The following is a 27348-nucleotide window of genomic DNA, read 5'->3' as shown; positions in this document are numbered from 1 at the left end:
GAGGTGTGCCATGTAGAAGGATTTCCTGACTACTGTGGCAATTTGATTATCAAAGGAGAGACTACTGTCCACCTGTGTCCCAAGGTTTCTTATCACACATTCGGTGTTAAGTATACTACCGCCTATGTTGTAGTTCATGGGTGCAAAGTTTTTACCAAAGGGGATGACAATGCACTTTTTGGCATTGAGCTTGAAATTTGTCTCAGTGAGGCCCTTTTGTAGGATGTCCACATCATTAGGAGTTTGATTATGGCTCCTAGTTTTCAGTCATCAGCGAACATCGTTAGCCAAAGACCTTCTGTGTTAGCTTGTACTTCAGAGAAGTAGATACCAAACAGGAGAGGACCCAGGACTGAACCCTGTGGGACTCCACTTGTCACTGGTCTGAAGTCGGATTTGGAGTCTGCTACTTTCACAGTGTGGGTTCTGTCAGTGAGCCAGCTGGCAACCCATCCTGTGACATAGGGATTTATACCTAGTTTAGTGAGTTTATCTATAATTCCACAGTAGGGGATAGTGTCAAAAGCCTTGGCAAGATCTAGATAGGCTGTGTGAACCACCTTACCCTCGTCTACAGCTTTGGTGACTGCTTCAAAGAAGTCTATCAGGTTTAGGAGACATGATCTGCCTTTTACAAACCCGAACTGGGTGGGGTCCAGAGTTTGCAGATTACCAATGTCTTTGTTTATAAGTTCCACGATGATACGTTCCATGACCTTGCAGACCATGCTTGTCAGGCTAATGGGGCTGTAGTTCCCTGGGTCCATGGTGGCTCCCCCCCTGTGGAGTGGGATAACCATTGCTGTGTGCCATTCAGCAGGCACAAAGCCTTTTATCACTGTAATGTCATCTCAGAGTTGGTATATATATTTAGCAGGGGGTGTGCCCCCCACATGATGGGAATTTGATGAATTGTATTAATGATGAAATGCCGTTTGTTGAAGTGATGGTTTTCTGAAGTGATATAGACCTGCCCACCTTATAGGCACAAATTGCAGAGTTTGATTCTCACATAGGGTAATTGGCTGGGCTTGGAATGTCCCAAGCCTGAAACTAATTTATGAACTTACTTATATGATCCTATGTACAACTTTACACATAGTAAATAAACTAAAAAAAAAAAATAAAAATCATTAGACCTATAAATTAATAAATATGAAAATATGAAAATAACAACTGAGTTCCTTCCATATAGTAGACCAGGGAGATAATGTGAGGTACAGGGGAAAGATGATTGTGGAGATATTCAGCTTGGTCAACTTATAATAAAGATTCTGAACATCTGTTTAACTTTTTTTATTCATAACAACTCACTGACAGGCTTTTTTAAGATAATGCATACTAAAAAATGAGCTAAGCTTTGTTAGTCTAATGTAGAGTTTGAGAGGTAGTTTGTTGGTCTTTTTCAACAAACTAATAATATGTTATTCCATGGTAGAATGTTTTAGGGTTATATTATCAGGTAATATTTTGTTTGTTTCAAATGTTTTGTCCATAGTGGAAGATTTCATTTGTTATATATAAAATATATTATGAGTTTAAAATCTTGCTTTTTTCCCACTTTTCTGAGATTTAAAAAAGTTCAGTTACAGGCTTGCTGTTCTTGAACTGTTTGTAAGTTTCTGTGAGGCCATTTTTTGCTTGGGCTAAAGGGAAGTCTCTCTGTTGATCAGTGGCAGTGAAAAACATTGAGCAGCCTGCCTGCCCCTGTGGGAGTGGTTACTGACTTGAAACTGTAGTTTTATTGGCCATTTTGGGTCAGTTCCAAAACTCCTTCATCTTCCTCTCTTAAAACCCTCTTTTGCGCGGTTTAGCGCGTTTTTGTGCATAGCGCAACAGCGGGCAGCGCCACCTAATTGGGTTTAAACTATTCCTGGCTCCACAAAGTCTGCTCTTCACTTTTTCCCTTAGAACTGCTCTATCTCTCAATTTAAACACCATATTCTCATTCTAAGGCCCTTCACTGGTCCAATTAAGTAATCCTACAAGTTAGCACTATTAAACCATAAGCACTACTTACTCTTATACTCTCTACGATTACCCTGTCCTCTATTGGTCCATCTTAAATTCAGTTTCCCTATATTACTCTAGCATGTCCAAAGGTCAGTCAATGGTTTCCTCTCCAGTCCAGCTGGTGAATCTGGGAATTTTGAGGCAATGTTACAACTGTCTCATGTACACGGACAACCCTCTCCTCCTCCAAACAGGTTCAAATATATGTAAGAGATGCAACTATTTAGCCAAACTGGAGGCTGAGCTCTCTCATCTCAAAACTGGTGTAACCAGTCAGGAGGAGAAGGTAACCTCACACAACACAATTCCAGTATCACATAGTCCCACCACATCAGCGAACCAAACACATAAATACACAAAAACATACTCGGAGGCTCTAAATAAAAATCTACCTAAGCAACAGAGACCTCCAAAGCAGACATCCAAGCAAATGCTACCTCAAAACAAAACACACACAACACATAACCCACAAAGTCAGTGTGCCAAGCAGCCACAGCCCTTAAGGCTGAATAACACACCTGATACTCTTGTAATAGGTGACTCTATTGTCAGACACACTGATGTCCTGCTCACCAGGCTGAATAAAGAGAAGGTCACGGTGAGCTGCCTGCCAGGTGCTAGGATCCGCCACATAATGCAAGCACTCAGGTCACTCCAAAGCAAATACAAATATGACTCAGTCATTGTACATGCTGGTGTGAATGACCTGAGATGTACCTCCCTGGACTACATGAAAAGAGACATAGAGGAGCTCTCTGATCATGTAGCTCAGGCTGGTATGACCCTGATCTTGAGCAGCATCTTACCCTCACCTAGAATGATGCCACAGTACAAAGACAAAATGATCGATTTTAACAATTGGCTAAAATTTTGATGTCATTCAAAGGGGATCCAGTGTCTGTCAGCCTGGGATGACATGCTCAACAAGCCACGTTGCTTTGCTAGGGATGGCTTGCACCTGTCACCACTGGGCTTTCAGATATTGGCAAAGGCTCTTGCCACCCCCATAGTGCCTTTTTTAGGCAAGGCTCAAAAGTCAAATCCACCCCATAGACAGCACAAGGAACAAGAAACTAAGGGTAATGCTACTAAACGCCAGAAGTCTTAACCTCAAGATGCACGCACTCGAAGCTCTCCTCAGTATGGAGAACATCGATAACTGTGCAGTGACAGAAACCTGGTTCAAGGCTCCAGAGAGCACCCCAGCACTACCAGGCTATACCTCATATCATGCTTTTCGGCCCCAAAACCTGGACCGAACCACAAAAGGAGGGGGAGTTTCCATATTTATCAAGGATATCCACACCTCCAGGTTAGTGGCATTGCACGAAGTATCGGAGACCATCCATGTGTAACTAACAGTGGACAAGACTGCTTTCCTGAAAACATTGGAGAACATGAAGATCTCTCCGAACACCATTATATTGGGCGACTTCAACTACCCAAACATTGACTGGGAGCACTACTCAAGCCCCAGCACCTTAGCCCAAAGGTTCCTGGAAATTATAAACTCAAATGCTATGGAACAACTAGTCACCACTCCCACAAGAGGGGACAACATACTAGACCTGATCATTACCAACATGGGGACTCTATGCTCCACACCAGAAGTATATCCCTCATTGGCAAGATCAGACCATAAATTAATTTCACTGGATGTCCACATCCAGACCCCACCCCCAGCCCAGAAAACCACAGTGAAAAACTTCTCAAAAGTGAACTTCTTACTTCTCAAAACTGAAGTGGAATCCTTCAAGGCCCCAGGGCCAGTGGAAACTATGGCCCAAATTGCAGAATCCTATATAAACGCATTCTACAGACATCTCCAGGAATGCATGGATCATGCTATCCCAAACAAAACCAAGACCCAATCATCCAAAGGCAGGCGTCCAGTCTGGTGGACCCCTGCCATAAATAAACTGTACAACAGAAGGAGGAAGCTACTACATGATAGAGCAAAATCCCTAATAGGGAAGGCATCTCTGATCAGTACTAGCAAAAAATTACAATCGCTCATAAAATCCTCCAAGGCCAGCTTCGAGAGAAAAATTGCACAGGACACCAAAGACAATCATAAGGCTTTTTTCAGTTATGTTAGAAACCTGGGATGCAACTCCCAGACTGTTCTGAGTTGATTCTAAACGACAAAAAATACACTGAACCCACAGACATCGCCAATATCCTGGCAGACAGGTTCAGTGCAAACCCCCCCCCCCAAAAGAGCAAGTATCTATCCCGGCAGAGGGCTGCCTCTCAAACATCTCTGATGCTCAGGTGAAGGCTGCCCTCTCCACAGCAAAAAACACTGCTTCCATGGGACCAGATGGCGTCCCAGGTTGCGTCCTACATGAACTCCAAGAGGAACTAATCCCTCAAATAAAACAGCTATACAATCTCAGCCTCACTACAGGATACGTGCCCACAGAATGGCGTACAGCAACAGTGGTCCCACTCCACAAAGGTGGAGCCTCTACGGACCCTGGAAACTATCACTCCATAAGCCTGACTAGCTTAGTCTGCAAGGCTATGGAGAGGATCATCATGGAGCTCATAACCAAAGACATTGGGGACCTACAGACACTAGATCCTACCCAGTTCGGCTTTGTCAAGGGCAGATCCTGCCTTTTGAACCTGGTTGACTTCTTCGAAACAGTCACCAAAGCCATAGATGAAGGGAAGGTAGTCCACACAGCCTATCTGGACTTTGCAAAGGCATTTGACACAATACCCCACTCGGGCATCATAGATAAGCTATCCAGCTTAAATATAAACCCCTATGTCACAAGATGGGTCGCAAACTGGCTCAAAGACAGAACCCACAGAGTGAGAGTTGCTGGAGCCATGTCAGACTTGAAACCGGTCACAAGTGGCGTCCCACAGGGTTCTGTCCTGGGACCACTCTTGTTCGGTATATACTTTTCCGAGGTACAGGTAAATGTGGGAGGACTATGGCTCACCAAGTTCGCAGATGACTGCAAACTGGGCGCCATAATCAACTCTCCAGCTGATACAAACATCCTTCAAAAAGGTCTCACAGAGACAGATAACTGGTGACAGTACCATGGTTTAAAGCTAAATGCCAAAAAATGTATAGTCATGCCCTTTGGCAAAAACAATGTGCCCACAAATTACCACATAGGCAGAAATCCATTAAGTACAGAGAAAGTTATTAGGGACCTGGGGACCCAAGTTGATAGCAATCTCTCCTTTGAAAACCACATTGCCAAAGTGGTTAGAAAGACCTTCTACATAGCCCACCTCATCACGAAGGGTTTCACATCTAGATCAAGAGAGGTAATCGTGCCCCTTTATTCATCCCTCATCAGGCCCATCATAGAATACAATGCCCCTTTTGGGATGTACCTTACCCAAAACCTGCAGCAATTAGAAAGACCCAAAAGTATCTCACCAAGAGGATCAAGGGTCTCAAACAGATGCCATATGCTGCTCGGTTAAAAAAACTCCAGCTCTACTCAGTTGCATACCGCCTACTTCGAGGTGATCTATGCCTGACATACAAAGCTATGTCAAATCCAGAATTAATGGACATGCTCCACCTCAGTAAATCTAAATCCCTTAGAGCCACACGCTTGAAGGACTTGAACCTCAGCACAGAAATAAATAGAACTTGCTGGAGGGACAGGTTCATAACCCAGAGGCTCCCTTCGCTCTGGAATATAATTCCAGTTCATGTGAGGCAGAGCACCTCACTGAATCTCTTCAAGAAGAATCTCGATAGGTGGATGGGGGATCATAGGTTTGTCCCAGGGATTACTCCCGTGTCACTATTAGACAGATGCACAGTAAACTAAACCTTAAAAAGGGCACAGTATACTCAAATCAAGGGGTGGCATAAGCCATACAGAATCGGGCTAGGCTTATAATTGCCCCAGGGCAGATAGCCTAGTATGAACCTATGAACCTATGAACATAAATGCAATTTCATCTTATCTGTGTTTTTTCTCGCTTATATAAATGCCTGATTTTAAATGCATATCTATTAATATTAATGGATTGAATAATCCACTAAAGAGGGGGAGTCTGTTCAAATACTTGCAATTAAATAAAGCTCAAATAGTATTTCTACAGGAAACACATTTACTTAATAAAGATGCAAATAAACTTTCATTAAAGAATTATTTGGTTTTGACAGGTTCTGGCCTTTGAGCTAAAAGAAGAGGCACCCTTATTTTATGGAAGAACTCAGAGAAATTTCAATGGTTTCATATCCATTATCGGACCATAATGCTATCATCTTTAATATTATTTTAAAAACTGACAAACTAATACATCACAGGAGATTACCTGCATACATTATTAAAATAAAAGGATTCAAGGATTGGTATGTTAAAGAGATCAAAAATTTCCTAAAAATAAACATGAATGGTAAAGTATCTGACATTGTCCTGTGGGATTCACTAAAGGCTTACTTAAACGGAAGCGTTACAAGCTGGTATATTAGTAAAACAAGAGAATGGGACAATGAATTGAACACACTACAAGCCAAAATAGACACACCAAAGTTAAATCTAAATCCAAATGACATTATGAGTCAGTCTGAACTTAAAAACTTAAATACGAAATATATTGAAATTCTAAATCATAAAGTTTCAATAAACCTGGAAAAACTTAAACTTTAGGCATATTCAATAAACCCTTTAAGCTTGCATAAACTTGCTCTTAGATCAAAGAAAATGAATAAACTAAATCATATTTATTTTACATTTGTTTACTGGGAAAGTCTGACTGGATATATGTTCATTTTCAGCAGAGGCCCTGGGAAAAAAGCTCCAGAAAGCAGAGTACAAATACATTAGGAATAATAGAAACATTTAGAGATAAGTATAATATGCAGTTTTCAGTAGGGTTACAAACTTAGATAAAACATACTAGACAACATCAGAATCATGCGGCTTCAATTTCAGACAATAATACACGCAGTTATGGGCTAAGTCCCTTCAGGAATTCATGCACTTATTAGAGTATATGATTGAAATGCTTAGGGAGAGTTTGCAGGAACAGCGGGTAGTGGTTAATCGGGATTTAAGCAGGGACACTGCCAATGCTGTTGGAAGTATGGTTTGAGGCTTTTTGAACTGGGTTAAGGAGGACTGGTGAGTAAGTTGGGCAGGTAGCATATTCCAACATGCCTACTGAGTTAGTGAATAGAGAGTCCCCAGCCACATTTATGCTCTTAGTTATTTGTACCAGCAATTTGTCAGCAGACGTAGTGACCTCAGGTTGCTGTATGGTTTGATGATCTTATTTAGTGCTGGTGTTTTTTGGGTTGATATAGTATTTTGTGGGTTATTATAAGTTGGTTGTATCAGAGAAGACTGGGCTACTCCAGCCATCCTAGTTGAGTTAGGTTGATACAAAAGTGGGTCCTAGATGTAGCACCTGTAGCAAATCTAGCAATATGGGTGTAACAGCTAGCAAGTTTGGTAAGGGTGGCTTGGTTCAGGTTAGTGAAGAGGGGGAAGGCATAGAGGAGGGTAGATAGTAGGTGGGACCGAGTGATAGTGGTTTTTTGCAAAAGGAGTGAGGAAGGGTTTGATCCTGTATAGGGAGCCCAGTTTGTTGACAGATTTGATAGCTTGATTGATTTGGATATCATATTTTAGGGAGTTATCGACTGTGATGTCCAGGAGTTTTGTGTGAGTATCTGTGGATATAATTGTGCCATTGTTGGAACTTACAGTAAAGAATGGTGAGGAGGATTTGCAGGTGGTGAAAAGATAATCAGTTTAGTTTTGTTGGGGTTTAATAGAAACTGACAGTTTGCAAACCATTTTCTGCATCATTGAAAGTATTCTGGGTTAGAGTAATAAGATCAGTTGAGGAGGAGGAGGCGGTACATATTAAAGTAGAGTCGTCCACGTATTGGATGCAGGTGGCCTTGGTAGTGATGGTGGGTAGGTCATTGATAAAGACTGAGAAGAGTAGTGGTCCTAGTATGGAGCCTTGAAGGACTCCTAGAGTGATGGGTAGATGTGCGGATAGGGTATTCTGCCACAAAACTGCTTGTTGTCTATCAAACAGGTAAGATTGGAACCATTTAATAGAGCTACTATTCAGTGACAATTCCTTCAGGGTACAGAGAAGCAGTTAGTGAATGACCATATCAAAGGCCTTAGAGAGATCTAGGAAGAGAGCTGAGGTAAATTTGTTATTGTTTCGGTTGATGCTGATAGAGTTAGAGAAGGATAGGAGGGCTGATGTGGTGCTGTGGTGTGGCCTAAAACCATGCTGAGAGTTGGCCAGTAGTTTATTTTGGGTGAGATAGTGCATTAATTGGGTGTGGATGCACTTTTCCATAATTTTGGCCTGTGGTGATAGTATGGCTAATGGTCGGAAGTTTGAGACGTCTAAATAATTCCCTCCTTTATGAAGGGGAATGACATGGGAAACCTTCCAGAGAGAGGGGATAGTGGCTTCAGTCAAGGTGCGGTTTATTATGATCAAGACAGGGTCTTATACAAATATAATTAGATCAAACAATCTATTCTCACAAATTGATAAAGCTTTAGTAAAATTCCTTTGGTTTCCTACGAAAGTTAGGATTTCTTATTCCAAATTAAGTCTACCAAAAGAGAAAGGTGGGGTGGGCCTTCCAAATCTCCATCTTTATTACATGATCATATGCTCTAATAAATTATGGTCCATCTCAAACATGAATTGCAAAACTCAAGGTCACTATCCAGCGTGGATAAAAATTTGGCACCGACATATACTCTCTAATAAAATTAACCCTAAGGCTATTCCTTTTTTATCCCCTACTTCTCTAAATAGCTCAAAATTATCTTCCTTATTGAAATTCAAAATAAAATTATTCCAAAAATTGATTAAGGGCATCAATCTTCAACTTACTCTTCCTCTTCTCCAACCAATACATCTCAATCCAAATCTTAAAATTAACAACAAGGTAATAGATCTTACTGAATTTCCTCTCATCAAAGATCTTAAAGTATGGGATATCCTTAAATATAAATCCTTGTCTCTTGTGGAGCTACGATTAATTCTTAAGGCCAATAACAAATACATGGTTATTCTCCGTCAACTAAGAGAATTTATAACCTCGCAAACTAAAAATTTTCTCCCTGACTCGCAGGCAATTGATAAACTAAACTTAATCATTACTACAGTTTCTAACAATAAAAAAACAATTTCCTCGTCATACAAGTTATTATTCCCATTACTTTACAAAGGAAACTGCCTTTTCTCCAAATACTGGGATAATCAAAACTCCCCTATTACAGAGGATCAAAAATTACTAGCTATAAAAACTACTATAGAATTATCCCCCTTCAGAAAACTCTTGTACACGCAATTGATGTTAAATAATAACTCCTATTATACCCCTGTAATACTTAATAAATTTAATCCTAATAGGTCCCCTATCTGCACATGCTGTCCTGTTGTGAGAGCTGATTTACTACATATTATGTGGCATTGCAATCACTCCCATAAATTATGGTGTTCCCTCAAAGTGCGTCTTAAAAAAATGGGTTACTACAACTCTACTCTTTCATGGGAAATGGCTATTCTAAATATCCCCCCTCCCAGGTTGCCGAAATTACATCTTCATATTCTAATAACTCTGTGCTCTCTCATAAAGCTTTATATCACGTATAATTGGTTAGATCGTACTAAAATGTGTTGGCGGGGATTTAAAGAGATGGCAATCAGGTATATCTCTGCTCAGAAGTTCATTATAAATGGACCTAAGAAGAAAGCCTACTTCAGTAAACTTTGGAAAAGTCTGTTTGAGGTAATTTTGTGCGAATAAATTTTGATTACTGTACATAAACTTCCCTTTCACTCTTTATCTCTGATTAAGGGGATTGCCTCTCCAGTCATAGGTTACAATTGGGGATGTGACTATTTATTCTTACAATTATTGACATTGTTTATACTCAGTCATGGTAGCATTACATAATTTTCCTTTTTTTTTTTTTTTTTTTTTTTTTTTTTTTGTGTAAATATTGTATATTTAAGTTGTTGTTGTTAGTTAGTGTACTATGCATGCTTCAGTATTTATATACCCTCTTCCTCCTTATCAATGTAAATTTACTCTCTTGTTTTTTTTCTTAATAATATTGCATGTCACTGTGTAATCAATATTTGTGTAAATCTTATTGTTTGTACTTTCGTTTGTATGCATGGTTTATATTATGGAAAATAAAAAATTATTTGAGAAAGGAAAAATGATCAAGACAGGGTATGCAATGGCATCTGCCCCTTTTTGTAAATATTCTGGTGGGAGGAGATCAGCTGCCAGGGTAGTGGGCTTTAGTTTGTTAATTAGAGATTGGATGGTCGATATAGATACAGGTTGGAAGGTGAAAGGGAGTGGGGTAGTGGTTGTGGAGGAGTTTTGAAAGGAGCTGGTGGGGAGTAGTTGACTAGTTAGTGACTGGATGGTTTTAGTAAAAAAATGTTAATGATGTTAGCAGTTTCCTCTGGAGTTTTAAGGTCGCAAGTTGAGGGGTTGGGGGTGTAGGTTTGGCCAGGGTGAAGCAGTTTGTTTATGCCTGCCCAAAATTTTTGAAGTTTGTTCTGATGTTTTTGCTGAAGGTGTTTAGAAGTTTTGTCGTCTAACAATGTGGCTTTCTTGGTATCATTCCTTAGTTGTTGTAATTTAACATGGTCAAGTGGGTCTTTGTAGGTGCGCCAATTGTCCAATGCTTTATTTCTTGCTATGATTTTGGTTTTGGTTACTTTAGAGAGACAATGTGGCAGTCTTAGTTTTGGCTCTGAGGGTGCAGATGGGAGAGTGGGAATCTAGAATGGAGAGGAATTTAGAATTAAAATAGTCTACAGCATCATCTAGTGGAAGTTCTTTAACAATTGCATACTCTGAGTTCATTCATATCAAAGAAATTATAACACATATAAATACTAAAAATGAAAGTAGAACAGATATTAAAGGAATTCTTGAGGGCTTTAAAATATTTTATGAACATCTAAATTATAATACAAATAACCTAGATAATGATGATACAGTTGAAACTTTTCTAAGGGAAAATATGAATAATAAATTAACAAGTAAACAAAAAAACAATCAAAAAAGTTAAAAAATAATAAGGCACAGGGCTTAGATGGTCTTATACCAGAACTATAGAAAATACTACTGGATGATGCAGTTAAAATATTAGTTAAGATCTATAAAGAAAAATAACTGCTGAAGTCTCCTCCGTTGTGGAAATATTCTCTTATGTCACCTATTTTAAAATAAGATAAGGATCCTACAAAGTATTCATCATACAGACCCATTTCACCTTTAAATGTTGACTATAAGATGTTCATATCCATTTTAGCTAACAGAATTGATCTACTTATACCTAAACTAATTAACAATGATCAAACTGGGTTTATTTTAAACAGACAAGTACAGGATAACATAATAAGAATGCATACATTAAAGGACAACAATGGGATAGTATGTAATAATGCTCACCCTCCTGTCTGTTTCCCTCCCTTTTATTCATTGCAACCTAAGAAATGAGCATTTCTGCTTTAAAAAAATCTTTATTCTACTGTTTTTCATCCTAGGCATAGGGATTTACCGTACTGTTTTAATTTCCCTTTATGAACCAACTTCTTCCACCATTCAAAAACCTCCCTCTGGCTCAGAAATGCTGACGTCAGATCTGCCACCACTCTGGAGTACTTGCCAGGGAGTTTCCTCCCACAAAGTGATGTCAGCACCGCCATATTTGCATGCTGCTTAGAAGTTGGTAATGACCCTCCCATATAGTGATGTCATTGCATTGCTGTCCAGCCCACTCCATTAAGCTAATAAAAACTGGTAGCTTGTTGGTGGAACTCTTTTTCTGTGTTACTGCATCCTGCCGACTCTGCTGTGCTTACAGACTTCTAGGGACACATTGCTGCTTTTGCCTGCATCTTCTGTTTTGCTGCACTTCGTTGGCAAGGTAAGTTTTATAATTCTTCGGCCTATTTACCCTTATACAGTAGCTAAATTCAATTCCTGTTGCAAGCCGAGTAAAATATTTGTTTGTGTGGGTCCCACTGGTGCCGCGTGGTTCAGTTGAAACACTACTGTGTACTGTTTATGCTCGTACGCCTGTGCTAATCATTTTATTTTATTTATTTTTTTATTATACCACCTAAAATGTTGAACAACTGTTGCCAGCCACATTTCTACGCCGGCCTTTAGCCGTTAGCTTCAGCGCTTTCCCGCAAACTCAGACGCAGCCTTGTTGTGGGCACTAAGCACATTGTCGGCCCCTATCACAGCATTAAAAGTAAAGAGAGGGTGACCAGCTAAGTCGGTGCTCCGATCGACACCAACTGCTGCCATGGCATTCTGCAAAGCAGACTTGAAGAGTGCTGTGAGAGGTCGGTCAACAGCCGTAACTCACAAAGTGTGGACAGGGCCTGCATTGGCTCAGTGTGTCCTATACCTCTGCTTTCCCTTCTGCAAACTCCTCATTGAGTCTGCTTTTTAGTAAGATGCACGGTGCAGATACTAGCCTCTCTCCTGTCCCGATCGTGAAATATTGGTGTAAGGTTTAGATGCTTACTGTTAATTTATTATTTAAAGCATAAATCCATTGACAACCCTGTACGAAGTTCATTGCAAATGCCTTTGATCGTGGCTGCCTGATTTGTGCACACAGCCCTTCCTGCTGGGCCTGCTTTGCCAGAAGACAGTGGAAGTGTGTTCTGTTTATTTTATGAGGAATTTGTGTGTGTGTGTGTGTGTGTGTGTGTGTGTGTGTGTGTGTGTGTGTGTGTGTGTCTGTGTCTGTGTGTGTCTGTGTGTGTCTGTGTGTGAATGCAAGCAGGGGCCAAGTGTGTATGTGTGTATGCAAGCAAGGGGCCAAGTGTGTCTGTGTGTGTATGTGAATGCAAGCAAGGGTGAAGTGTGTCTGTGTGTCTGTGTGTGTGTGTGAATGCAAGCAAGGGCCAAGTGTGTCTCTCTCTGTGTGTGTGTGTGTGTGTGTGTGTGTGTGTGTGTGTGTGTGTGTGTGAATGCAAGCAAGGGCCAAGGGTGTCTGTGTGTCTGTGTGTGTGTGTGAATGCAAGCAAGGGCCAAGTGTGTCTGTGTGTCTGTGTGTGTGTGTGTGAATGCAAGCAAGGGGGAAAGTTTGCCTCTTTCCAGATTTCTTGTGCTTCAAAGTTCATGGATACAGGTGATTGAGTAGATTTTACAATGAGCTGAGAGATGCAGGGGCACAAAAGTTTAGTGCTGCTTATATCTGCTTGCATTGCTAATAGAACAACAGGTGGTGTATTTTCTTTTGATGCAGAAGGTTGTGGGTTCTCCTCACACTGTACATAGACGCATTTGTGATACTGCACTGTGTTGCAAATGGGCTGGATGATGCACTCCTTTCTCGTGAAGATAACCAGTAATTAGGATCATGTTATCAATTTGCTGTCCATTCCCTATTTCAGTATTACTAGCTTATTGTTTTAGTGTAAGATAGGCAATGTATTCCACAAGGGCAACAGGCACTGTATTTGTAGATGATGTACTGACTTAGAAAATTGTTTGCTAGCATCAACCTCTCCATTAGTTACAGATTTCTTTAATGTGAAATTTTTACTTGCCTTTTACTACTTCAGAGATTGTGCATATGTACTGATACTGGTGGACTATATAAGTCTGTCTAGACTTCATAGGTTCATAGGTTCATACTAGGCTATCTGCCCTAGGGTATTTATAAGCCTAGCCAGAGTGTGTTTGGCTTTCGCCACCCATTTTAAATTAATTTTGCTATGCCCTTTTTCAAGGTTAGTATACTGTGCCTCTGTCTAACAGTGACACAGAAGTGATACCCGGGGTAAACCTATGATCTCCCATCCACTCATCAAGATTCCTCTTGAAGAGAGTCAATGAGGGACTCTGCCTAACCTGGACTGGGATTTTATTCCAGAGTGAAGGGAGCCTCTTGGTTATGAATCTGTCCCTCCAGCATGTCCTATTTATTTCAGTGCTGAGGTTCAAGTCTCTCGAGCGCGTAGCTCGATGGGATTTGGATTTTCTGAGGTGCAGCATGTCCATTAATTCCGGGTTGGACATGGCTTTATACGTCAGGCACAGATCGCCTCTGAGCAGGCGGTATGCCACTGAGTAGAACTGGAGTTTCTTTAACTGGGCAGCATATGGCATCTGTTTGAGCCCTTTCATCTTCTTGGTGAGGTACTTTTGGGGTCTTTCCAGTTGCTGCAGGTGTCTGGTAAGGTACATCCCAAAAGGGGCATTGTACTCAATTATGGGCCTGATGAGGGATGAGTAAAGAGGCATGATGACCTCCCCTGATCTAGATGTGAATCCCTTCATGATTAGGTGAGCTATATAAAATGTTATTCTAACCACTTTGGCCACGTGGTTGTCAAATGAGAGATTGCTATCAACTTGGGTCCCCAGGTCCCTAATTACTTCTTCTGTACTTAATGGATTACCACCTATGTGGTAATTTGTGGGCACTTTATTTTTGCCAAAGGGGATGACTATACACTTTTTGGCATTTAGCTTGAGGCCATGGCTGTGGCACCAGTTGTCTGTTTCTATGAGGCCCTTTTGGAGGATGCTTATGTCGGCTGGAGAGTCGATTATGGCTTCCGTGTTGGCCTGTACCTTCGAGAAATATATACCGAACAAGAGAGGTCCCAGGACTGAGCCTTGTGGGATGCCACTTGTAACTGGTTTGGAGTCTGACATGGTCCAGCAATTCTAACCATGTGGGTTCTGTCCTTGAGCCAGTTTGCAACCCATCTAGTGACATAGGGGTTTATATTTAAGCTGGTGAGCTTATCTATAATGCCCAAGTGGTGTATTGTATCGAAGGCTTTTGAGAGGTCCAGGTAGGCTGTGTGGACCACCTTCCCCTCGTCAATGGCCTTGGTGACTGTTTCAAAGAAATCGACCAGGTTTAAGAGGCAGCATCTGCCGTTAACAAAGCCAAACTGGGTAGGATCCAGTGTCTGTAGGTCCCCAATATCTTTATTTATGAGGTCCATGATGATCCTTTCCATAGCTTTGCAGACCAAGCTAGTCAGGCTTATGGGGCGATAGTTTCGAGGATCCGTTGAGGCACCACCTTTGTGGAGAGGGACCACTGTTGCTGTACGCCACTCTTTGGGTACATATCCTGTAGTAAGGCTGAGATTGAACAGTAGTTTTATGTTTGGGTTTAGCTCTTTTTGGAGTTCATGTAGGACACAGCCTGGGACACTGTCTGGTCCCACTGATGCTTTGTTTTTTGCTTTGGAGAGGGTGGCTCTTACCTGAGCATCTGAGATGTCAGGGGGGCAGCACTCTGCTGGGATAGATATTTGCCCTTTTGGTGGGGGGGGGGTTTGCGATGAACCTGTCAGCTAGGATGTTGGCAATGTCTGTGGGTTCGGTGTATTTTTTGTCATTTTGGACTAATTCTGAGCATATCTGGGAATTCCCACCCAGGTTCCTAACATAACTAAAGAAAGCCTTGTGATTATCCTTAGTGTCCTGTGCAATTTTTCTCTCGAAGCTGGCCTTAGACGATTTTATGAGTGCCCGTAATTTTTTGCTAATACTGATCAGAGATGCCTTCCCTTTTTGGGATTTTGCTCTATCATGTAGTAGCTTCCTCCTTCTATTGTATAGTTTGTTTATGGCTGGGGTCCACCAGACAGGACGTCTGCCTTTGGAGGATTGGGTCTTGGCTTTATTTGGGATTGCAAGATCCATGCATTCCTGAAGGTGTTCATAGAATGCGTTTATAAAGGATTCTGCAGTCTGGGCCATATTTTCCACAGGCATGGGGGCTTTGAAGGATTCCACCTCAGTTTTGAGGAGTGTGAAATTTGCTTTAGAGAAGTTTTCCACTGTGGTTTTCTGGGCAGGGGGTGGGGTCGGGATGTGAATATCCAGTAATGGAAATGTTCAAAACTGGGCATTATTGCCATTTTTGGTGCATGCATTTTGTTTCAATGTTCTCTGGAAAAATATTCGTAACCATAATTTCTAAAAACCCAATTAAACAGTACTGCATTGTACAAGGATTCTAATTATAAAGAATTAGGAATGTGTATTCAAGAACATGTGTATGTTTCGTGTGCAAGGGACCTGTGATTTGAAAATAACACAAACCTAAAGTTAAACTTTAACTGCCGCTGGCTAAATGTATTTTCTTTGAATGTTTGTTTCAAAGCTGTTTCAATGTCCAGATTGTGACTGCAAGCAAGGGGCAAGTGTGTCTGTGTGTGTGTGAATGCAAGCAAGGGCCAAGTGTGTGTGAGAATGCAAGCAAGGGGGAAAGTTTGCCTCTTTCCAGATTTCTTGTGCTTCAAAGTTCATGGATAGAGGTGATTGAGTAGATTTTACAAGGAGCTGAAAGATGCAGGGGCACTAAAGTTTAGTGCTGCTTATGTCTGCTTGCATTGCTAATAGAACAACAGGTGGTGTATTTTCTTTTGATGCAGAAGGTTGTGGGTTCTACTCACACTGTACATAGACACATTTGTGATACTGCACTGAATTGCAAATGGGGTGGATGATGCACTCCTTTCTCGTGAAGATAACCAGTAATTAGGATCATGTTATCAGTTTGCTGTCAATTCCCTATTTCAGTATTACTAGCTTATTGTTTTAGTGTAAGATAGGTAATGTATTCCACAAGAGCAACAGGCACTTTATTTGTAGATGACATACTGACTTAGAAAATTGTTCGCTAGCATCAACCTCTCCATTAGTTACAGATTTATTTAATGTAGAATTTTTACTTGCCTTTTACTACTTCAGAGATTGTGCATATGTACTGATACTGGTGGACTATAGAAGTCTGTCTAGACTTGTGATGGAAATGTTCAGAACTGGGCATTATTGTCATTTTTGGTGCATGCATTTTGTTTCAATGTTCTCTGGAAAAATATTCGAAACCGTAATTTCTAAAAACCCAATTAAACTGTACTGCATTGTACAAGGATTCTAATTATATACAATCAGGAATGTGTATTCAAGAACATGTGTATGTTCCGTGTGCAAGGGACCTGTGATTTGAAAATAACCCAAACATAAAGTTAAACTTTAACTGCCGCTGGCTAAATGTATTTTCTTTGAATGTTTGTTTTAATGCTGTTTCAATGTCCAGATTGTCACTGCAAGCAAGGGGCAAGTGTGTCTGTGTGTGTGTGAATGCAAGCAAGGTCTAATTGTGTGTGTGAATGCAAGCAAGGGCCAAGAGTGTGTGTGTGAATGCAAGCAAGGGCCAAGTGTGTGTGTGTGTGTGTGTGTGTGTGTGTGTGTGTGTGTGTGTGTGTGTGTGTGTGTGTGTGTGTGTGTGTGTGTGTGTGTGTGTGTGTGTGTGTGTGTGTGTGTGTGTGTGTGTGTGAATGCAAGCAAGGGCCAAGTGTGTGTGTGAATGCAAGCAAGGGCCAAGTGTGTGTGTGTGTGTGTGTGTGTGTGTGTGTGTGTGTGTGTGTGTGTGTGTGTGTGTGTGTGTGAATGCAAGCAAGGGCCAAGTGTGTGTGTGTGAATTCAAGCAAGGGCCAAGTTTGTGTGTGTGTGTGTGTGTGTGTGTGTGAATGCAAGCAAGGGCCAAGTGTGTGTGTGTGTGTGTGTGTGTGTGTGTGTGTGTGTGTGTGTGTGAATGCAAGCAAGGGGGAAAGTTTGCCTCTTTCCAGATTTCTTGTGCTTCAAAGTTCATGGATACAGGTGATTGAGTAGATTTTACAAGGAGCTGAGAGTTGCAGGGGCTCTAAAGTTTAGTGCTGCTTATGTCTGCTTGCATTGCTAATAGAACAACAGGTGGTGTATTTTCTTTTGATGCAGAAGGTTGTGGGTTCTACTCACACTGTACATAGATGCATTAGTGATACTGTACTGCATTGCAAATGGGTTGGATGATACACTCCTTTCTCGTGAAGATAACCAGTAATTAGGATCATGTTATCAGTTTGCTGTCCATTCCCTGTTTCCGTATTACTAGCTTATTGTTTTAGTGTAAGATAGGCAATGTATTCCACAAGGGCAACAGGCACTTTATTTGTAGATGACATAATGACTTTGAAAATTGCTTGCTAGCATCAACCTCTCCATTAGTTACAGATTTCTTTAATGTGGAATTTTTACTTGCCTTTTACTACTTCAGAGATTGTGCATATGTACTGATACTGGTGGACTATAGAAGTCTGTCTAGACTTGTGATGGAAATGTTCAGAGCTGGGCATTATTGTCATTTTTGGTGCATGCATTTTGTTTCAATGTTCTCTGGAAAAATATTCAAATCCATAATTTCTAAATACTCAATTAAAATGTACTGCATTGTACAAAGATTCTAATTATATGCAATCAGGAATGTGTATTCAAGAACATGTGTATGCTTCGTGTGCAAGGGGCCTGTGATTTGAAAATAACCCAAACCTAAAGTTAAACTTTAACTGCCACTGGCTAAATGTATTTTCTTTGAATGTTTATTTCAATGCTGTTTCAATGTCCAGATTGTCTCTGTGAGTGTGTCTGTGTCTGTGTGTGTATCTGTGTGTGTGTGAATGCAAGCAAGGGCCATGTGTGTGTGTGAATGCAAGCAAGGGGGAAAGTTTGCCTCTTTCCAGATTTCTTGTGCTTCAAAGTTCATGGATACAGGTGATTGAGTAGATTTTACAAGGAGCTGAGACATGCAGGGGCACTAAAGTTTAATGCTGCTTTTGTCTGCTTGCATTGCTAATAGAACAACAGGTAGTGTATTTTCTTTTGATGCAGAAGGTTGTGGGTTCTACTCACACTGTACATAGATGCATTTGTGATACTGTACTGCGTTGCAAATGGGTTGGATGATGCACTCCTTTCTCGTGAAGATAACCAGTAATTAGGATCACGTTATCAGTTTGCTGTCCATTCCCTATTTCTGTATTACTAGCTTATCGTTTTAGTGTAAGATAGGCAATGTATTCCACAAGAGAACAGACACTTTATTTGTAGATGACATAATGACTTAGAAAATTGTTTGCTAGCATCAACCTCTCCATTAGTTACAGATTTCTTTAATGTGCAATTTTTACTTGCCTTTTACTACTTCAGAGATTGAGCATATGTACTGATACTGGTGGACTATAGAAGTCTGTCTAGACTTGTGATGGAAATGTTCAGAAATGGGCATTATTGTCATTTTTGGTGCATGCATTTTGTTTCAATGTTCTCTGGAAAAATATTCAAATCCATAATTTCTAAAAACCCAATTAAAATGTACTGCATTGTACAAGGATTCTAATTATATACAATCAGGAATGTGTATTCAAGAACATGTGTATGTTTTGTGTGCAAGGGGCCTGTGATTTGAAAATAACCCAAACCTAAAGTTAAACTTTAGCTGCCACTGGCTAAATGTATTTTCTTTGAATGTTTGTTTCAATGCTGTTTCAATGTCCAGATTGTGTCTGTGAGTGTGTCTGTATCTGTGTGTGTGTGTGAATGCAAGCAAGGGCCAAGTGTGTGTGTGAATGCAAGCAAGGGGGAAAGTTTGCCTCTTTCCAGATTTCTTGTGCTTCAAAGTTCATGGATACAGGTGATTGAGTAGATTTTACAAGGAGCTGAGAGATGCAGCGGCACTGAAGTTTAATGCTGCTTATGTCTGCTTGCATTGCTAATAGAGCAACAGGTGGTGTATTTTCTTTTGATGCAGAAGGTTGTGGGTTCTACTCACACTGTACATAGATGCATTTGTGATACTGTACTGCGTTGCAAATGGGGTGGATGATGCACTCCTTTCTCGTGAAGATAACCAGTAATTAGGATCATGTTATCAGTTTGCTGTCCATTCCCTATTTCAGTATTACTAGCTTATTGTTTTAGTGTAAGATAGGCAATGTATTCCACAAGGGCAATAGGCACTTTATTTGTAGATGACATGCTGACTTAGAAAATTGTTCACTAGCATCAACCTCTCCATTAGTTACAGATTTCTTTAATGTAGAATTTTTACTTGCCTTTTACTACTTCAGAGATTGAGCATATGTACTGTTCCCTTCGGGAAAAACAAGGTAACCCCAAGCTACCATATAGGTGGCAACCCACTAAGCACAGAAGAGGTTATCAGGGACCTGGGTACCCAGGTTGACAGTGGCCTCTCGTTTGACACTCACGTTGCTAAAGTGGTTCGAAAGACCTTCTACATTGCCCATCTGATCATGAAGGGATTCACATCCAGATCAAGTGAGGTCATTGTTTCCCTGTACTCTTCACTTATCAGACCAATGATCGAGTACAATGCCCCATTCGGGATGTATCTCACCCGACACCTGCAGCAATTGGAGAGACCCCAAAAGTTCCTCACCAAAAGGATAAAGGGACTCCAAGACCTGTCATATACTGCCAGACTGAAGAAACTCCAACTCTATTCAGTTGCATACCATCTGCTCAGAGGTGACCTGTGCCTGACATACAAGGCCATGACCAACCCGGAATTAATGGACATGCTCCACCTCAAAAAATCCAAATCCACCAGAACCACTAGAGCAAGTGACTTAAACCTTAGCACGGATATAAATAGGATGTGCTGGAGGGATAGATTTATCACCCAGAGACTTCCTATGCTGTGGAATAAAATCCCGGTCCATGTGAGGCAGAGCACCTCGCTGGCTCTGTTCAAGAGAAATCTTGACCGGTGGATGGGAGATCGTAGGTTTACCTCGGGAATCATCTCTGTGTCACTGCTGGACAGAGGCACAACAAACTAATGGGCACATTATTTCTAGCATAAGGGGTGGCGTAAGCCACATAACTTTGGGCTAGGCTTATAAATGCCTTAGGGCAGATAGCCTAGTATAAACCTATGAACCTATGAACCTATGATACTGGTGGACTATAGACGTCTGTCTAGACTTGTGATGGAAATGTTCAGAAATGGGCATTATTGTCATTTTTGGTGCATGCATTTTGCTTCAATGTTCTTTGGAAAAATATTCAAATCCATAATTTCTAAAAACACAATTAAAATTTACTGCATTGTACAAGGATTCTAATTATATACAATCAGGAATGTGTATTCAAGAACATGTGTATGTTTCGTGTGCAAGGGGCCTGTGATTTGAAAATAACCCAAACCTAAAGTTAAACTTTAACTGCCACTGGCTAAATGTATTTTCTTTGAATGTTTGTTTCAATGCTGTTTCAATGTCCAGATTGTGTCAGTGAGTGTGTCTGTGTCTGTGTGTGTGTCTGTGTGTGTGTGAATGCAAGCAAGGGCCAAGTGTGTGTGTGTGAATGCAAGCAAGGGGGAAAGTTTGCCTCTTTCCAGATTTCTTGTGCTTCAAAGTTCATGGATACAGGTGATTGAGTAGATTTTACAAGGAGCTGAGAGATGCAGGGTCACTAAAGTTTAGTGCTGCTTATGTCTGCTTGCATTGCTAATAGAACAACAGGTGGTGTATTTGCTTTTGATGCAGAAGGTTGTGGGTTCTACTCACACTGTACATAGATGCATTTGTGATACTGTACTGCGTTACAAATGGGGTGGATGATGCACTCCTTTCTCGTGAAGATAACCAGTAATTAGGATCATGTTATCAGTTTGCTGTCCATTCCCTATTTCAGTATTACTAGCTTATTGTTTTAGTGTAAGATAGGCAATGTATTCCACAAGGGCAACAGGCACTTTTTTTTAGATGACATACTGACTTAGAAAATTGTTTGCTAGCTTCAACCTCTCCATTAGTTACAGATTTCTTTAATGTGGAATTTTTACTTGCCTTTTACTACTTCAGAGATTGTGCATATGTACTGATACTGGTGGACTGTAGAAGTCTGTCTAGACTTGTGATGGAAATGTTCAGAACTGGGCATTATTGTCATTTTTGGTGCTTGTATTTTGTTTCACTGTTCTCAGGAAAAATATTCAAAACCATAATTTCTAAAAACCCAATTAAACTGTACTGTATTGTACAAGGATTCTAATTATATACAGTCAGGAATGTGTATTCAAGAACATGTGTATGTTTCATGTGCAAGGGACCTGCAATTTGAAAATAACCCAAACCTAAAGTTAAACTTTAACTGCCGCTGGCTAAATGTATTTTATTTTAAATGTTTGTTTCAATGCTGTTTCAATGTCCAGATTGTCACTGCAAGCAAGGGGCAAGTGTGTCTGTGTGTCTCTGTGTGTGTGAATGCAAGCAAGGGCCAAGTGTGTATGTGAATACAAGCAAGGGCCAAGTGTGTGTGTGTGTGTGTGTGTGTGTGTGTGTGTGTGTGTGTGTGTGTGTGTGTGTGTAAGCAAGCAAGGGCCAAGTGTGTGTGTGTGAATGCAAGCAAGGGCCAAGTGTGTGTGTGTGTGTGTGTGTGTGTGTGTGTGTGTGTGTGTGTGTGTGTGAATGCAAGCAAGGGCCAAGTGTGTGTGTGTGTGTGTGTGTGTGTGAATGCAAGCAAGGGCCAAGTGTGTGTGTGTGTGTGTGTGTGAATGCAAGCAAGGGCCAAGTGTGTGTGTGTGTGTGTGTGTGTGTGTGTGTGTGTGTGTGTGTGTGTGTGTGTGTGTGTGTGAATGCAAGCAAGGGCCAAGTGTGTGTGTGTGTGTGTGTGTGTGTGTGTGTATGAATGCAAGCAAGGGCCAAGAGTGTGTGTGTGTGTGTGTGTGTGTGTGTGTGTGTGTGTGTGTGTGTGTGTGTGTGTGTGTGTGTGTGTGAATGCAAGCAAGGGGGGAAGTTTGCCTCTTTCCAGATTTCTCGTGCTGCAAAGTTCATGGATACAGCTGATTTCAGTAGATTTTACAAGGAGCTGAGAGATGCAGGGGCACTAAAGTTTAGTGCTGCTTTTGTCTGCTTGCATTGCTAATAGAACAACAGGTGGTGTTTTTGCTTTTGATGCAGAAGGTTGTGAGTTCTACTCACACTGTACATAGATGCATTTGGGATACTGTACTGCGTTGCAAATGGGGTAGATGATGCACTCCTTTCTCTTGAAGATAACCAGTAATAAGGATCATGTTATCAGTTTGCTGTCCATTCCCTATTTCAGTATTACTAGCTTATTGTTTTAGTGTAAGATAGGCAATGTATTCCACAATGGCAACAGGCACTTTTTTTTTAGATGACATACTGACTTAGAAAATTGTTTGCTAGCTTCAACCTCTCCATTAGTTACAGATTTCTTTAATGTGGAATTTTTACTTGCCTTTTACTACTTCAGAGATTGTGCATATGTACTGATACTGGTGGACTGTAGAAGTCTGTCTAGACTTGTGATGGAAATGTTCAGAACTGGGCATTATTGTCATTTTTGGTGCATGCATTTTGTTTCAATGTTCTCTGGAAAAATGTTTGAAACTGTAATGCATTGTACAAGGATTCTAATTATATACAATCAGGAATGTGTATTCAAGAACATGTGTATGTTTCGTGTGCAAGGGACCTGTGATTTGAAAATAACCCAAACCAAAAGTTAAACTTTAACTGCTGCTGGCTAAATGTATTTTCTTTGAATGTTTGTTTCAATGCTGTTTCAATGTCCAGATTGTGACTGCAAGCAAGGGGCAAGTTTGTCTGTGTGTCTGTGTGTGTGTGTGTCTGTAAGCAAGGCCCATGTGTGTGTCTGTGTGTCTGTGTGAATGCAAGCAAGGGCCAAGTGTGGGTCTGTGTGTCTGTGTGTATGCAAGCAAGGACCAAGTGTGTGTCTGTGTGTCTGTGTGTTTGCAAGCAAGGGCCAAGTGTGTGTTTGTGTGTCTGTGTGTATGCAAGCAAGGGCCAAGTGTATGTTTGTGTGTCTGTGTGTATGCAAGCAAGGGCCAAGTGTGTGTCTGTGTGTCTGTGTGAATGCAAGCAAGGGCCAAGTGTGTGTCTGTGTGTCTGTGTGTCTATGTGTCTGTGTGAATGCAAGCAAGGGCCAAATGTGTGTCTGTGTGAATGCAAGCAAGGGCCAAGTGTGTGTCTGTGTGTCTGTACGCAAGGGCCAAGTGTGTGTCTGTGTGTCTGTGTGCCTGTGTGTCTGTAAGCAAGGGCCAAGTGTGCGTCTGTGTGTCTGTGTGAATGCAAGCAAGGGCCAAGTGTGTGTCTGTGTATCTATGTGAATGCAAGCAAGGACCATGTGTGTGTCTGTGTGTCTGTGTGAATGCAAGCAAGGGACAAGTGTGTGCCTGTGTGTCTGTGTGAATGCAAGCAAGGGCCAAGTGTGTGTCTGTGTGTCTCTGTGCATGCAAGCAAGGGCCAAGTGTGTGCCTGTGTGTCTGTGTGTCTGCGTGAATGCAAGCAAGTGCCAAGTGTGTCTGTGTGTCTGTGTGTCTGTGTGAATGCAAGCAAGGGCCAAGTGTGTGTCTGTGTGTCTGTGTGTCTTTGTGAATGCAAGCAAGGCCAAGTGTGTGTCTGTGTGTCTGTGTGAATGCAAGCAAGGGTCAACTGTGTGTCTATGTGTCTGTGTGAATGCAAGCAAGGGCCAAGTGTGTGTCTGTGTGTCTGTGTGAATGCAAGAAACGGCCAAGTGTGTGTCTGTGTGCCTGTGTGTCTGTGTGAATGCAAGCAATGGCCAAGTGTGTGTCTGTGTGTCTGTGTGAATGGAAGCGAGGGCCAAGTGTGTGACTGTGTGTCTGTGTGAATGCAAGCAAGGGCCAAGTGTGTGTCTGTGTGAATGCAAGCAAGGGCCAAGTGTGTGTCTGTGTGTCTGTGTGAATGCAAGCAAGGGCCAAGTGTGTGTCTGTGTGTCTGCAAGCAAGGGGGCAAGTGTGTCTGCAAGCAAGGGGCAAGTGTGTCTGCAAACAAGGGTGAACTTTGCTCTCTTTGCCGATTTTCTTGGGCTGCGAAGTTTATAGATACAGCTGACTGAGTCGATTTTACAAGGAGCTGAGAGATGCAGAGCCACAAAAGTTTAGTGCTGCTTATGTCTGCTTGCATTGCTAATAGCACAACAGGTAATGTATTTCCTTTTGATGCAGAAGGCTGTGGGTTCTACTCACACTGTACATAGTTGCATGTGTGAAACTGTACTGCATTGCAAATGTGGTGGATGATGCACTCCATCCTGGTGAAGATGACCAGTAACTATGAACCTGTTATCAGTTTGCCGTCCATTCCCTATTGCAGTATTACTAGCTTATTGTTTTAGTGTAAGGCAATTTATTCCACTAAGGCAACAGGGACTTTATTTGTTGATGACATTATGACTTATAAAATTGTTTGCTAGCAGTAACCTCTCCATTAGTTACAGATCTCTTTAATGTGGAATTATTGACATGACTTTTTTTACTAATTCAGATATTGTGCATATGTACTGATTCTGGTGGACTGTAGCAGTCTGACTCGACTTGTGATGGAAATGTTCAGAACTGGGCAGTATTGTCATTATTGGTGCATGCATTTTGTTTCACTGTTTTCAGGAAAAATGTTCAAATTTAAAACACCCACTAAAACTGTACAGCATTGCACAAGGAATATAATTATATACAATCAGGAAGGTGTATTCAAGAACATGTGCATTTTTGTCTGCAAAGGGTCTGTGGTTTGAAAATAGCCCAAACCAAACACTGGCTAAATCTATTATCTTTAAATGTCGGTTTCAGTGCAGTTTCAATGTCCAGATTCTGACTGCAAGCAAGGGGCAAGTGTGTGTGTGTATGTGTGTTTGTGTGTGTGTGTGTGTGTGTGTGTGTGTGTGTGACTGCAAGCAAGGGGGAAATGTTCCCTCATTCGGGATTTCGTGTGCTGCGAAGTTCATAGATACAGCTGATCGAGTAGATTTTACAAGGAGCTGCGAGATGCAGGGACACAAAACTTTAGTGCTGCTTATGCCTGCTTGCATTGCTAATATCACAACAGGTAGTTCATAGGTTCATAGGTTCATACTAGGCTATCTGCCCAAGGGCATTTATAAGCCTAGCCCATAGTTATGTGGCTTTCGCCACCCCTTTAGTTTGAATAAAAACTATGCCTATCATTTTGCTGTGCCTCTGTCAAGCAGTGACACTGAAGTAATCCCTGGGGTATATCTGCAATCTCCCATCCATTGGTCAAGATTCCTCTTGAACAAGGCCAGAGAGGTGCTCTGCCTCACATGTGTTTTAGCTTTTGATGCAGAAGGCTGTGGGTTCTACTCACATTGCTAATATCACAACAAGTAGTGTATCTGCTTTTGATGCAGAAGGCTGTGGGTCCTACTCAGACTGTACATAAATGCATTTGTGAAACTGTACTTATTTTATTTATTTATTTATTTTATTTTACATTTGTTAGCCGGGATAGTCCGACTGGACATATGTACATTTACAGCGGTGGCCCGGGGAGAAAAGCTCCTTCAAGTTATCATAGAAACTGACATGATAAAACATTTACATATTACATGAAGGATACTTAGATTTAACGAAGAGCAGGAAAACATTACAGTTTACTAAGGTATTGTCTTGATTCAACAAGTCAAAAGTAGAGCATAGAGAAACGAGATACTTACAGTTAAATGTGATGCATTACATAGTAAGAGACTGAGATATTATACTGAAATAACATAATAACAAGTCTTGAAAGAGGATGTAGAGAAACAACTTATTACAATTCTAGGTTTGCATTAGATTCCTGATGCTTACAATATATAGACTGAAGATGTGGATTGTTATGTGATGTAGGGGCATAACCATTTATTCTTTAGGTGCTCTTTGAGAGAATTTTTGAATATGGTGAGCGAAGGAGCAGAGGTTAAAGAAGTGGGGAGGTTGTTCCAGTTTCTGGCTATGTTGTGGGAGAACAGGGCCATTCCTGCAATGATACTGGCTTTGGAGATGTTGAGTGTGATGAGTGTGGTGAGTGTGGGTGAATGCAGTACATTGCACACAAGCACATTTCGTGACTATAAAAATATTGTCTGAAGAATAGACATTGTGTGCAAAAACAGACGATATACAAATTACAATTCAAAGTTGTGTTTGTCAGGAACACCCAACAGATATCACTTGGGTATATCTCTATTTATTTAAATGGAGGATGCTACATTGTGCCTTTGTGCACTGGGAAAAAAAATCAAGGTAGTGATGTAAAAACACGGTGTCATAAAGGTGCATTGCAATTATTACAGTTGCATGGAATCATGTTTGGAAATCTGAATACATGTATGTAAGCCATGGCCCTATCTGAAATCAGCCCAAGGCTGAAGTTTCTCCATCAGTTGCAACAGTGCAATTTCTTTTAATGAGGGTTTCAGAACAGTGGCAAAGTGTCATTTTCAAGAGCATGGGAATTGGAATGGCAAGCATGTTCACATTGTGGGACCATTGCTTTTGCCTGACAGTACTTCTGGAATGCAAAATCTCTAGTGCTACAGTCTTGCCACATTAAAACAGACTGTGCGTTAACATTACTTCAGTCGCACTGCACAATTGTCTAAATTCTATACCTATATTTGCCTGTTACCACAAT

This window comes from Protopterus annectens, chromosome 2.part1, assembly GCF_019279795.1.
Source record: "Protopterus annectens isolate FY-2018-M chromosome 2.part1, PAN1.0, whole genome shotgun sequence".
NCBI lineage: Eukaryota > Metazoa > Chordata > Ceratodontiformes > Protopteridae > Protopterus > Protopterus annectens.
Note: the sequence above shows the minus strand (reverse complement) of the source record.